Below are 13,287 nucleotides of genomic sequence, written 5' to 3'. Positions count from 1 at the left end.
AATCAGATGAAAGCCAGCATTTTTGCATTTTTCCACAATTTTGTCTATGTAAGACACCTTTTTAAAAATGAATATCCTATTATTATCCTTCGATTACAGAAATGCATCAGGTTACAATAAAAACACACTATGACTCCATAGTGATTGAAGTTACATGGGAAAAAAATTTCATTGTAGAAATGGCGTAAAAAAAAAGTCCTTGGATTTCACTTTAGAAAAGCTGTAAGATCCTTGACTTAGACAAGTGTGGAGCTCATGTTTTTTTCAATCAAAACTGGTCGTGACTGACACATTCAACGTATTGTATTGAAAATTGTATTCTTAAAGAGAAACCTGGAGCTAGGCAGAGCGTTTTTTTTTTTTTTTTAAACGTTTTGAATGCCCATAGATTCAGAGTAAAATGACAGCTCTTCCATCTGCTGAAGGGTAGAATATCTCCTCCTCCACCTTCTCTCCAAGCTGTATTATCAGCTTTCCATTCTTCCAAAATGTCCATTCCCTTCATCCTTATCCTCTACAGAAAAAAAAACGAAGCTGATTTCTCTTTTGTGCTGAATTGCTTTTTCTTTTTGAAATGTCTGTCTTTCTGTCTCTCACTGGCTTAAGAGTTTAGATGCTTAATGCTTTGTTTTTTTAGTCTTTTCAATGAGTAAAAAAAAAAAACAAAACTCTGGTCTTCTAAATGATAAGCTTCAGAATCCAGATCAGTAATTAATACCAGTTAGTTAATGATATGATGTGGAAACTGGAGCATTAAAAATTTGATCAGACCTGCATTGCATACTGATGATACTAAGAGAAATTAAGCTCCTCATCTAAATTAGCAGCTCTTGATTCTGATTCATCAGAAAGTGTTGATTAATTTTATATGACAGCAGCTCTGACAGCAGAGAAATATTAATGCACTTGTTCTTAGAGCATTAGGACACCTTAGTATTATAAGGTTCTGGATACGGAAATGACTGATTAGAGCTTCTGTAACATATATACTATATACAGAAAGTGATAATACAGTAAGTGATAACATTATGCCAAATTTCTTTCGCAGAAATTTCACAACATTAAATGTAAATAGAAATGGATAAAAGGTGCGACATGGTTTTAACTGTTGGCAGATTGGTGTGATATAAATAAAACACTGCTGATATCGGAAAACTTTTTGGTTTACATCAGGCCACATTACACCCAGTCATTGATTATTTTCCTATAACTGCATTCCCCCAGGTGTGTTATTCCTTACAAACCTGATTTCATACTATAGACCTTTAGACTATGGTATAATTTTTGGTGGTTTTTGACTATCAGGAGTAGCAGCTATATGGATTAAAGCTTGACTCCAATAAAGCATTGTTGGAAATTAACTACTTACAGTTAATAGCACTTTTAAGATGCCTGTTTTGCTAGTTTTTAAACATAGAAATGTGTTTTAAACATTTATTCAGAGCCCTTTCCTGGCTATCACTGCAGATTTATTTCATCTGAAAAGCAGAACATGGGATCTTAAATATCTTTTATATATATACATATATATTTCCCCTCTAATTAAGGCACACCTTGTCTTTGATGGAGGACATAAAGTCTGGTTTGTGCAGTTGATAAAGATGTCTTGCAAGGAGGCTCACAATGCCTTACAGCGATAACTGATTGGACAGCACAGTGTTCACACGCCTCGCTAACGCTGCCCAATACTCTGTCCCTACCCTGATATAAAACCTGATAAAGGGTGATTGGGTCTTATATTGAAAATCTTATCTTCCAAACACACACTTGTGCTGCAAAGAAGACTGGCGGGGCTTGAGAGTGGGAATAAAGAAATAGTGGCAACGGTGGTAGGGAAGAAGTGAAGAATACTGAAGGGTGGGCAAATGGAAAGAGGGAGAGAGAGACAGAGAGAGAGAGAGAAAAAGAGACACAGATGGTTGTCAGAGGTCATTGGAAAGAACAGTATTGTGTGTCTATGACTAATGTGTGCAGAATGTCTTGTCTTCTTTCATGGCTCATGTTTTTTTTTCTGACAAAATGCTACACTCTACCACTTATACACAGACTCACACAGTAGCCACACTTTGCTATCAATCTACACTTTGTCAGCTCAGGTCATATGTTAATGGAATCATATTAAGTCATGCAGAGATGCTCTGAGGCAACATGGGAAGGTTATTTTCATGCACAGTGGCATCCCATGCTAGCTGTCAACTTTCAGACACTTGTAAACGGATGGTGGTCAAACTAAATGGTGCCCCGTGTGAGGACTGGTTGTTTGGAATTGTATTTTTTTCTTTTTTTGTCCCCATGATGGAGAAGGATGTCATGTTGTATGACGCTTCAGGGGCTTGAGGAAGTGAATCCTGTAGCTCAGTAATTGAAGCAAAACAGCAGGAGCTAATAGAAGATTGCATGTGGTTCATTAACTTGTCAGGAATGCAGAAACCAGAGAGAGAGAGAAAGAGAAAGAGACTTGTGCCACATTTACGTCATGCGGCACTGCCTTATGCCAATGATTTTCACCTCTTTTGCTACAATTCACAGTTGTAGTTGTATTTAACAGTAGCTAGCAATAGCATATAGTTATGTCCATGTAAGACCACAGAGTTGTTGAATTCTCAAATCTGATTGGGCATAAGAGTTGATTAATTTTCTTTATCAGCAGCTCAGTAGTGACAGTAGAGCTGGCTGTAATTCAAATCACAGATTCATTCGAATACATTATCATTTCTATAGTAACGGCTAATTCAGTGCAACTTATTAGCATAATCTAAAGCTGCTAATAAAATGAGTTAAAATAAAATGGGCTATGATTGCTCTGGTTAAGTTTTCTGTAAAAAGACAGCTATTTAACATTTATAGAAAGACTCTCCAGTATCTGCACTTGCAACAGTCAGTAAGTTTTCAGATAGGGCAAAGTCTTCAGGAAATAATAATAATAATAATAATAATAATAATAATAATTTCATTAGTTTCCTGTTAAAATTTTTCCTCTATATTCCTCAAAGTTGCTTTTTCTTCACCTACATTTAATTAATTTATTATCATTATTCTTTTTTTAATCCTTCAAATGAAAACCTGCCATAAATTTTAGTAGTTAGTAGACAGGAAGTCTGGAGGTTTGTTAACAACAGGAAGAAGATGGACTGCCATCATTAGACATGACAAGCTCCAGCTCTGCAGCCATAAATGTCCGATTTATTGGTTTATATATCGGCTCTGAAGTTTTTGCTCAACAAATCCAAGCAATACTGAAAAAGAAATCTCACACACACACACACACACACACACATACACACACAAACACACACCATCACCTCCAGTCTTATCTGATTGCTCTTTCTGGCTTTCTGTACCTCACATTGTTACAGTGATGATTAAAAGTGATTGACGTCCTCAGGGCGGACTTTTGAAGTTCAGCATTTTGCGCTTCCAACTGAGAGATATACCAAGTGAACTTTATGAAATTTCAGAGACCTCAGACCTCCCTGTTCCTTATTATGCAGCTAGGGTCAATTCAGGACCCGTAATAGAGAGGAGCAGAGGAAAAAATAAAGCCAAAAAAGCTTTTGGTCAGCTAAAAAAAAGTTTCAGGTGTGAAACAAAAAACTGAAACCAAACTGCTATCACAGTGTGACCTCGTTAAAGAAAACGTACAAATCAGATTGTAAGAAAAGTTATCAACACGAACCCCACACTGAGTCTAAAACTGAACTTTCTACATTTTATACAACTGGAATTGCTACAAACTGCCCATGTTGAATGTTTGGTATAAATTTCTAATGATTTTGTTGGATTTTATGTGAATGTAGTCAAAATAAAAGCAAAGAGTGCTAACCCCGCCCCTTATCTCAAACATAACGTAGCTTATTCAGCATATTCCGTCAGGACACGCCCAAATATATCAAATTCTCCATATGAGTCAAAGTATAAAGTAATTCCTGCTGCACCAATTTCCCAATGATTCAGATTTCAAAACGCTATCTGTCTAGATCTTTTACAGACCTTGTAACGCTTATATAGCTATATTTGTATCGCTTGCTGTCTTTCTCTGGATAAGATAAGCCATTAATGGTATTGTTTATAGCATTTTTCTTGGCTTTTCTTTTCTTTTTTTTTTTTTGCAGTTTTCTCCTGAAGCAAGAATTATTTATTTATTGCTGTGATGTTCACTGACATTTAAGGCGTAAGTACAGTATGCACACTGTGTACAGGGATGGCATTTGGGTGGAAGCAACGTCAGTTAATAATAAGAGTATTATTCATGTTCTCTTCATTATTCTGATTTTATCACTACATGACAGAAGTCTAGCGACATAAACACTGTGGATGAATGAGTTGCTACAAGGGGGAATTGGAGTTGGATGTCCATATTTACACAGGGAATGTTACTTGTATTCAGATTTGGCATATGCATGCTCTTAATTTTCTGGGTTTTACCTCTAATGCTGACACTGGAGACTCCTTCCAAAATTGCTAAATAAACATCTCCTCACAAAAAGCTTCACCATATGAACAATTACGACTTTTTTAAATAATCAGTTTATGTGCAATGTCCACTGCAGAAGTACGCCATTGCTATAGAAACAATAATGTATTAGAATTAGCACATAAATATGAACCTGTGATTTTCGTCTTAAATCGCCTGAAATTAAAAACAATAAAGATGATTAGGCAGGTTCAGAGTTAAATTCAAAAGTTACATCAATATTTACACAGGGAAAGTTACTCATATTCAGATTCGGCTTATGCAGGCCCTTAGTTTGATTTTTCCGGGATTTACCTGTGACTATTACAAAGTGCTGGCACTGGAGACTCCTTACACTGTTGCTAAATAAATGTCTTCTCACAGAACACTAAGGATAAATAACACTAAGGATTATGGGGCATATTCAGAGTTGGTAACTTCAAATTAAAAGTTATGCAAATGTTTACAGTTCTCCATATTCACACATTCTCCATATTTAGAATCCATTTATGGAGGTCCTTGACTTGATTTTCTACAGATTACATCTCAGAGGTTTCCAGATTTCAAAAAATTGCAAATAATGAGGGGATAGAAAATGCAGACTGATAAAGCATCCTGCATTTTTTTTCTGGCAAAAATTAAGAGATTATTAAAAAAAACCAATTTACAATGAGAGAGAAAAAGACCAATAGTCAAATCAGCATGTAATATTGAGGTCGGTGCTCATGAATAGTCATGGTCATGATAACTATGTTAATTTTGTGAGCATAGAAAATTTGTCTTGATTTAACAATAATGGCTACGCAAAAAAAGTAATTGGTTATAAAAAAGATTTAACCTGTGTTCTTTCCTGCTAACAGTTTAATGGACCAAGTAATAACCCAGCTCATCGGTCACAGCTCAAGGTTAAGTACACAGAGTTCAAAGGTTTATCGTGATAATTAATGCGCATACAAAATTTGGACTTTCAGAAATTCCTATAATTTATTATTTCATAATGTCATAGATAATGGCCTAGGGGATTCCGCAGTTTTTTGAGTGTATTTACAACCAAAACATGAATTTCAAGGTGAAATAATCAACAACAGGATGGTGTGATGAAGCAGAATTACTGTTACGTTCCTAAAACAGCTAGTCCTGAAGTGTTTTATTGCTCACACACCACAGCAAACTATTACAGTTTATTTATTAAAAAACAACACATACCTTTTATAGTTACTTTTAATGTTGTGAAACAGCCAACTTCCTTTATCACTTCGTTATAACACTTATAAACAGTCGTTCCCTCTCTAGCATCTCTTAATTGTTACTGTGAAAACCAGGAAGTGCTCTGGAAAAGCTTCTGTAGTGAACTCTCCCATGGTGGAAATCTTACTGACTGTTACGAAGCACTGACACTGGAGACTCCTTCCATAAATGTCAAATAAATGTCTCCTTTCAGAAATTCAAAATGAACGCCAAGCAAACTGAATCTAAACATGAGCGGTGTTTCAGTCATTAATGTCAAAGCTTGCTGTCGACAAATATCACTGTCACTTTAGCTTCCATCTCTGCTGAAGCTTTGTTTTTCAGCCTCGTATTGAACACACTCTCAGTCTCTCCCTCATATGCACAGAGGAACCAATCCCTGGAGGTCTGAAGTGTCAGGTCTCAGCACATGTCTCTCCAGATGTCCTGGTGGTTCGAGCCTGGCTTTGCCGGTTGAGTCACCAGCCTGAGGCTTGAATCTGCCTCAGAAAAATCTCCCATCCATTCAAAGTACAAATCGTGACATTTGAAGAGAAAGAAAACACTGATTGGATGTGATTACACCCTCTCCGAGGCAATCGCACGATGATTGGTGGGCATTCATGCTTAATAAATTTGCCTCTCAGTTTACCATAACAGGTATCTTATTTGACACACACATACACTCAAAGGACGATGTGTTACGCATTTGTGTTTGTCCTCAGTAAACTCGTTAGGCAAAAATAGACAAACACAGTGTCCTTATCAGTGCACCCCAATGTGAGCAAATCAAGCTAACACCCCACACCAAGTAATCAGTGTGTGTAAGAGTAGCATCTCGATTAGAACTGTAGGCTACACTAAACTTGAAATGCAATTGATTATGCCATTAAGATATCATCACTGACATTAAAATGGGAGAAACTCCCAGAGCTTTCTTCTCCAGAACTTAAGTGAGATTAGCATAATTGAAAAGTGCTACTGATGCTTTTATCGTTACAGCTGAATTTCTTTCCTTACAGCTTTATCTCTGACTTTTACAAAGCGCTAGTTCTGTATAGAAACCTTTCCACATATTTTTTCACATTAAAAAAATTACTGTAAAATTGTCCCCTCTTAACATTACACATAATATTTCTTATTTGTTCATTGTGCAAGTGAAATTCATGAGCTTTGAATTATAATTTTTGATAGTTAAACTGTGACATGTTGGATCAGCAATTTATTTGTGCTACAAAAAATGCTTTTAAATAAATACTACCATGTTTTACCCTTTTCCCATACAGACACTAAAGCCTGGAAAAAAAAAACAACTAAAAGTGTGGCTTTTCTATTCAGTTTCACCCAAAGTCACTTATAAACATAATAAAGTGTAAATTTAATAAAATCAGTCCTAACAAAAATACAACCATGTGTCCATAAAACAACAAATGTGTTTCTAAGACAACAAATCTTTTCCAAAAAAAAAAAAAAAAGTGCGAAGTATTTCCACACAGCTGACATGAGAGCAACTCCCACACATTTGCTTTGCTGAATAGCTCACAAGCTTTATGTTGTAGCAAATGTCTGATATTTATTTCAGGGTATTTGATACAGGATCGGATCGGATTCATTCTGTGTTCCTTCTGATATCCGATCCACCATTTTTTGCTGATCAGTGTCATATCTAATAAATAATTCCTGTTGTAAACAGAACAGTGCAGCTGGACTGAGGAGGAGACAAAAGCATGTATTAGTTTAATTATAGAAAATACTGTGTTGTCTATTTTCCCTGTTTTTGTTCATGAAGATTCACTCAGACATTATAAATGAATGATAAAAATGTTGACAAAAAAAAAGAAAACTGAAAGAAAACACACTATAGATGGAAAGGGAAAAGTTTATGTTTTGATCAATATGTAAAGCTTTTCTATTGCAAAATTTATATATAATGGAAACTTGTATTTTCAGGTCAACATTTAACAATATGCACATAAAGCCGATGGAAATGTACGTCTTTTGCACTTACACCTACCATCACGAGGGGTATTTGGTTGTCTGTTTCCTTAAACATGGTTTAAGGAAGCCAAGCTCTAATGGGTACTTTAAATATCAGTTTTACAGTTGGCTTGCTAAAACATCAACAGAGATGGTGTGCATCAATGAGACGTCCCTTGAGCTCCATAAAGCCTCTGGGTAAGTTTGGGAAGCAGCCAAGGTGAAGAGTAGGAGGTAGTTTTGAGACTGACTGACTGATTGATTGGCAGGTTCTCAGATGGTTCTCAGAAGAAGGAATTCTGATGTGCAATCATTATGAAGAGTTCAAGAAAGGAAAAACACTTCAGAACATCCCGTTATAGGAAAATAATCAACTTTACAATGGCGTGATGAAGCGGAGTTACTGTTACCACCCTGATGTTGATTACTTTCTAATAACAGCATGTCCCAAAGTGTTTTATTCAACTTGTACCACAGCAATTTGTCCACAATTACAACAATTAAAGAGTGACACATAATTTTCATCCATTCACTGAGACTCGTTCCATCTCCTTTCATAAACATCACCATCTAAATGAATCAAGCACTTGTTTTCATTTATTTATTGTTATTCATTTATTATATAATAAGATTATGATAAATCTGTGATTTGCCTTACAGCTGCACTACTGTCAGAGCTGCTTCCTGAAAACCTGAATCAAGAATTCAACCCCGCTGTGATGAAGCCATCAGAAACTGAGAAATGTGTTACTAAATAATGCATCTCAACCAAGGTTTACTTAAGTGATGAACTTTTCCCCCAGGGCCTTGATTTGAAAGCCCATCTATTCTATACTCATGCAACATTGATAGGAAATTTATTAAGTGAGAGCAGTTTTGTAGGCTTTCATGTAAGAACAGCTACAACCGCCAGCCACACCCCCTCACTAGGAGTCTAAGGTTCACCGTTCCTAACAACCTACAGTTACAACCCCCTTAAAGAAATCCATATTCTATGATTATGCAAATAGATCAATAAAAACGAGCCAGAAAACCACAAAGCAAAGTGATGTAATAACAAAACATTTGCATACTGGCCTGTGATAGGCTCTTATATTTTATGATGCATTATATCACAGCGCTGCTGAATTCTCACATCTGATTGGTCAGAACCGTAGTTTTATAATACGTTGTTGTTTCTATAGCTAACAGCTCATTCACAGGGACTTCTATGGACAAATACTACACAAAAAACATGCTGTTATTTAACAAATAAAAACGTGAAACTGTTAATATTTTGATACGTTTCCTGTAAGGAGATGTTTATTTAACATTTATGGAAGGAGTCTCCAGTGACAAGTGCTTTGCAACATTAAGAAGAGTTTATGCTTTCCAGTTTCTCGATAGCATGACAAGCTACATTTTTTTTGTCTTATTAGAGAGAAAAAAATAAGAGAGGTGACAGAGCAACTGTTTATGACTGCTATAACATATGTAATAACAGGAACGAACCTGTTTCATGGATGTTCCACATCATTAAATGCAGCTATAAACTGATAAAAAGTATATCATTATTTAAAATTAATAAAAATTAAATTAAAAAAAAAAAAAACAGTTTGGGACTAATTCAGCAAGTCCCCAAGTGTTTTATTTCATACTTAACACATACCTGTCACATGTTAACACTAACTCAGATTTTCTAAGAGGATTTCCAACAAGATAACGTTTTTTTCACACTTTTACACACACATTTAATTTAATTTCTCCAACGGGATGTAAAAAGACATTTTAGAAAGTTCAGAGTAGCTTTAAATAATTAAGTCTTCTCCTTTCTATATATAAAAAAAGCACCAGAGCTACAATACGTCTTGTTGTAAATCAGTGCTGATACAGAAATTTAAGTAGTAATTAGTTGAAACATCAGCAGTGAAACATTTCTTAAGATTTTAACCTCATAAAAAAAAAAAACATTCACATTTAGAGGAAACATGCTGAACTAAATCACAACGAGATCCTGATCAGAATTTCTGGAAGGCACGGCTTTCAGCCCTCCCATCGCCAGTATCAAATAAGATCAACTCAACACATTTCTACTGTACCAAGCTGCACGGATATATGCACGGCTGTGACGCTAATGGGTAGCTGTCAATCACGTGCAACGGAAATGCTACCTGCTCAATGCGCTGATATAGCTGTGTATTAGACTCCAGGTGCATAAATCTTGTTCGGCTGATTGCTGTAAATCAAAAACTTGGTGACATGCTTTTGAATTGATGCCAGATGGAGGCTAAATTAACTTACTGCATCAAAATGGATTTCTTGGGAGTGCAAGGATGACGCTTCTCGAGCAGCACGAGGTAAAAAAAAAAAAAAATAAGGAGCAGCCACCTTCTATACATTCACAGCTTGTCAACAAGGTGACCGTAGTCCTGACAGGAAGTGCATTAGAAATCAGGATATAATTCACATTTTGGTCATTATGCCGTGAGCTGTCGTGATCCATATCTCACAGTAATTGGCCCATCTAAAACCATTACTGCAGCCTTGCATAAATATTTCATGAGTTTGAATGAGAGGAAATGCGCACGGCCTTGGCAGATGAATTGCGGCAATCAAAATGGATTTCCTGTGTCGCCTGTGTTATTCTTTCCAAATGTAAATCCCCTTTGGTGACGGCCATCTTTCAAACCTGCAGCCACGATGGTGCTGAGTTTTCCCTTTGCTCAGTCGTTGTGAAGACGTGAATATTATATTAATTGTGTGTATCATGTGACCAGAAATATAAAAATAAGTCTACAAGTGGTCAATTCAAAGAATGGTTTTCATTCTATCAAGTATGGGAGAAAAAAATATATAAATATTGTTTTTCTAGAGCAGCACATCCTGGAGTGTTTTATTCCTTTTATAACCACAGCAATTTGCCAACATATCTTTTTTTTTATTAATTAATGAATGATCCATTGTATTTTTTTTTTAAAATCTATTTATGCTCTTATAGGAAATTAATCAACACCTCTGGACCAATTAGAATTGAAAATTCAGCAGTGCTGTGGTAATAAGGGTACAGACGTTACAGAGATTACATCATTCCTCACTAACAGAAAACGTAAGCTCTTATTTACAGTTGGGTGCAAAAGTTTGCACACCCTACAGTTTTCAAATGGGGTATATATAAAATGGCGAAATGAAATGAAATGTGTGTCCTAAAATGTAAAAATCTACTAAAATCTCCAGATCTCAAGGCAGTGCTCTGATGAAAGGAAGGAATTTGTGTTCACAAGCTTTTCAGAGGATAAAGGCAAATGCCGTGCTCACAGGGTTTGAGAGAATTTTTATTTATCATGTTAAGAAACGTTTTAACTGATGGTTTTTCTTTTTCTCGCTGTTAATACCTTAACATACTCCATTTGGTCATTTTTGTTAATGAAGGAATGAGTCTGAAACCTAACACAAGTGTCATAAGTGTCATTTTTTTCTCTAAGGGTGTGCTAATTTTTGCACTCTGTTGCACTAAAAGCAGTAGGGATGATAACACTTAAAGAACTGTGGTATTTAAGAGAGTATTGTGTGTTAGTACATTATAGTAATCAACTGGTTATATTAGCAGCATTAGTTTCAGAAGATTTCTCTAATACGGCTTAGTTTTGAAAAACACACTTGAATAATTGGTATCTACGAGCAATTATTTTCTTTTTTTTTTTTTTACATAGAAATAGAAAATCACAGTTCTATATCAGTAGATTATTAACCTAAACTGGCTGTTTGATTATTGTTAATAGTAAGTACTTCTATCAGTCAGGAGAAAGAAAGAAAAAAATCACTTTCTAAAATCATGGCGAGGAAAATGCACCATTTTCACTCCATTTCCACAGCGCTTCAGTTTCCATTGTTTCAGCGCCCTTCCACTTACTGATGGACATCTAACGTGGAGTGACGCGATCATGCTGCTTTTGTATGAGACACAAACAGCCTGTTGTCATGTTCACATGTTTTTTCCCTCACAATTTTCTGTTGTTTTTTTTTCCCGCCCACCTTGAGGTCTAGGAGTGCTTTTACATCAGCAGCTAGAAACATCAACTTGTCCTCCTAAACGAACAAACGATCTCACTTCCCCCTGAGAGAGATCGCCTCCCTGCCGATGTGATTGACGTATGCTGCCGAAAAACACGCAGATTTTAGTGATGTGACATTTTCCCGAGCACATTTCGATGGTGTTGATGATAATTCTAAGGAAAATATCTTGCACATGACAGTTATAAATAGAGAGGTATCATATAACTTGTATTCTCTGAATGATGCCAATGAGCTAAGAAGCTTTTTTTGGATAGCATGGTTTTGATTTAAACTTTATAGCTATACGAGTGAATATAGAAACTTTAGTGCCATGTATTCTATTGTTGAATACTCGACGTTCGCCTCAGTTTACCCGGGAGCATTGTTCCATTTATACTCACATACAGAATGAATGGTTCAGTACGTTCTGCAAGGTTACGAAAGGTCGTTCTGAACCTCATTACTGCAAGAGATTTATACGCAGATTTATGTTCAGGTGAATAATGACAGCAACAGGAAACAACACACACATCGCGGTGCTCATTTCCAACAGATTCCTGCACGGCCATTATTTCCCCAATGATTGATTTTTTTAGTGATGCATAAACTAGAATGAGCATAATAACAAAAAAATAATGAGTATTTCAGTTCCTTGAAGGTCAGTAATGTTAATATATTAAAGGATTAAAAAACATACATATAACTATTTATAATGTTATTTAGAGGATTGTATTAGGAAAAAAACAGTTCTTCCTCAACATTCTGAACATCTGTAAGTCGTGATTTATTAAGTAAGGAATAAAACACTTGGGGTTGTGCTGTTGTAGGAAAACAATCAGTTACAGGGTGCTTTCGAATAACTCCAACGCTCTTATAACACAGCAGTTTGGCAACAAATGACACATCATGCTTGTTATCCATTTATAGTTACGTTTAACATTGTGGAATGTCCATGAACAATTTTTTTCCTGTTATCGCTTAGGTTATAGCAGCTATAAACAATCGTTTTCTCACTAGCCTTTAATTTAATTTTTATCACTTGAAGTTAATACGACAAGATGACGCAGTTTGTCAAACTACAGAGAAACCAAAAAAAGCGTCAACTCTTTTGTCCTGAAAAGGTTGGAAATTTTAAAGTTACAGCTTTACCTCTGACTGTAACAAAGCATTTGCACTGGAGACTCCTTCCGTAAACGTTTAATAAACATCTCCTCGCAGAAAACTTCACCATATCAATAATAATTTGACAAATGTCTTATAAGAGAAATGTCATGTTTGTTAATCTCCTGTGTGTTGAGAAGGTGCCTCCTGCACTAATCTTATCTTCAGCCCTTGAGAAAGCATTGGTTCATCACAGTTGGAGATGCGGCATCCTTCAAGATTAAATTGTATAATCAGACACGACAGAAGGAACAGAACACTCTTCCGGCTCTATAAATCCAGTTCATGGCACAAATAGTTCTGGGGTCGGGAAAATTATTGCCTTGTTGTGCGTTTTTTTTTTTTTTTTTTCCCAAACCCCAAGACTTTTCTCCTTGTCCACGAGCCAGGAAAGATAACCTACGTCTTGGCAGATATGCCGTGGAATTATGAGCCAA

The 13,287-nt window shown here is 35.9% G+C and overlaps 1 protein-coding gene across 1 annotated transcript in view; it reads right to left on the bottom strand.

Annotated features, from left to right (window-relative positions):
- Positions 1–13,287, bottom strand: part of LOC113541899 (pro-neuregulin-3, membrane-bound isoform) — a 323,359-nt gene that overhangs the window by 27,917 nt on the left and 282,155 nt on the right. The gene's annotated exons all lie outside the window — the stretch shown is intronic.

This window comes from Pangasianodon hypophthalmus, chromosome 3, assembly GCF_027358585.1.
Source record: "Pangasianodon hypophthalmus isolate fPanHyp1 chromosome 3, fPanHyp1.pri, whole genome shotgun sequence".
NCBI classification, from domain to species: domain Eukaryota; kingdom Metazoa; phylum Chordata; class Actinopteri; order Siluriformes; family Pangasiidae; genus Pangasianodon; species Pangasianodon hypophthalmus.
The sequence above is the reverse complement of the archived record's forward strand: the minus strand, read 5'-3'. Positions and strand labels throughout refer to the sequence as shown.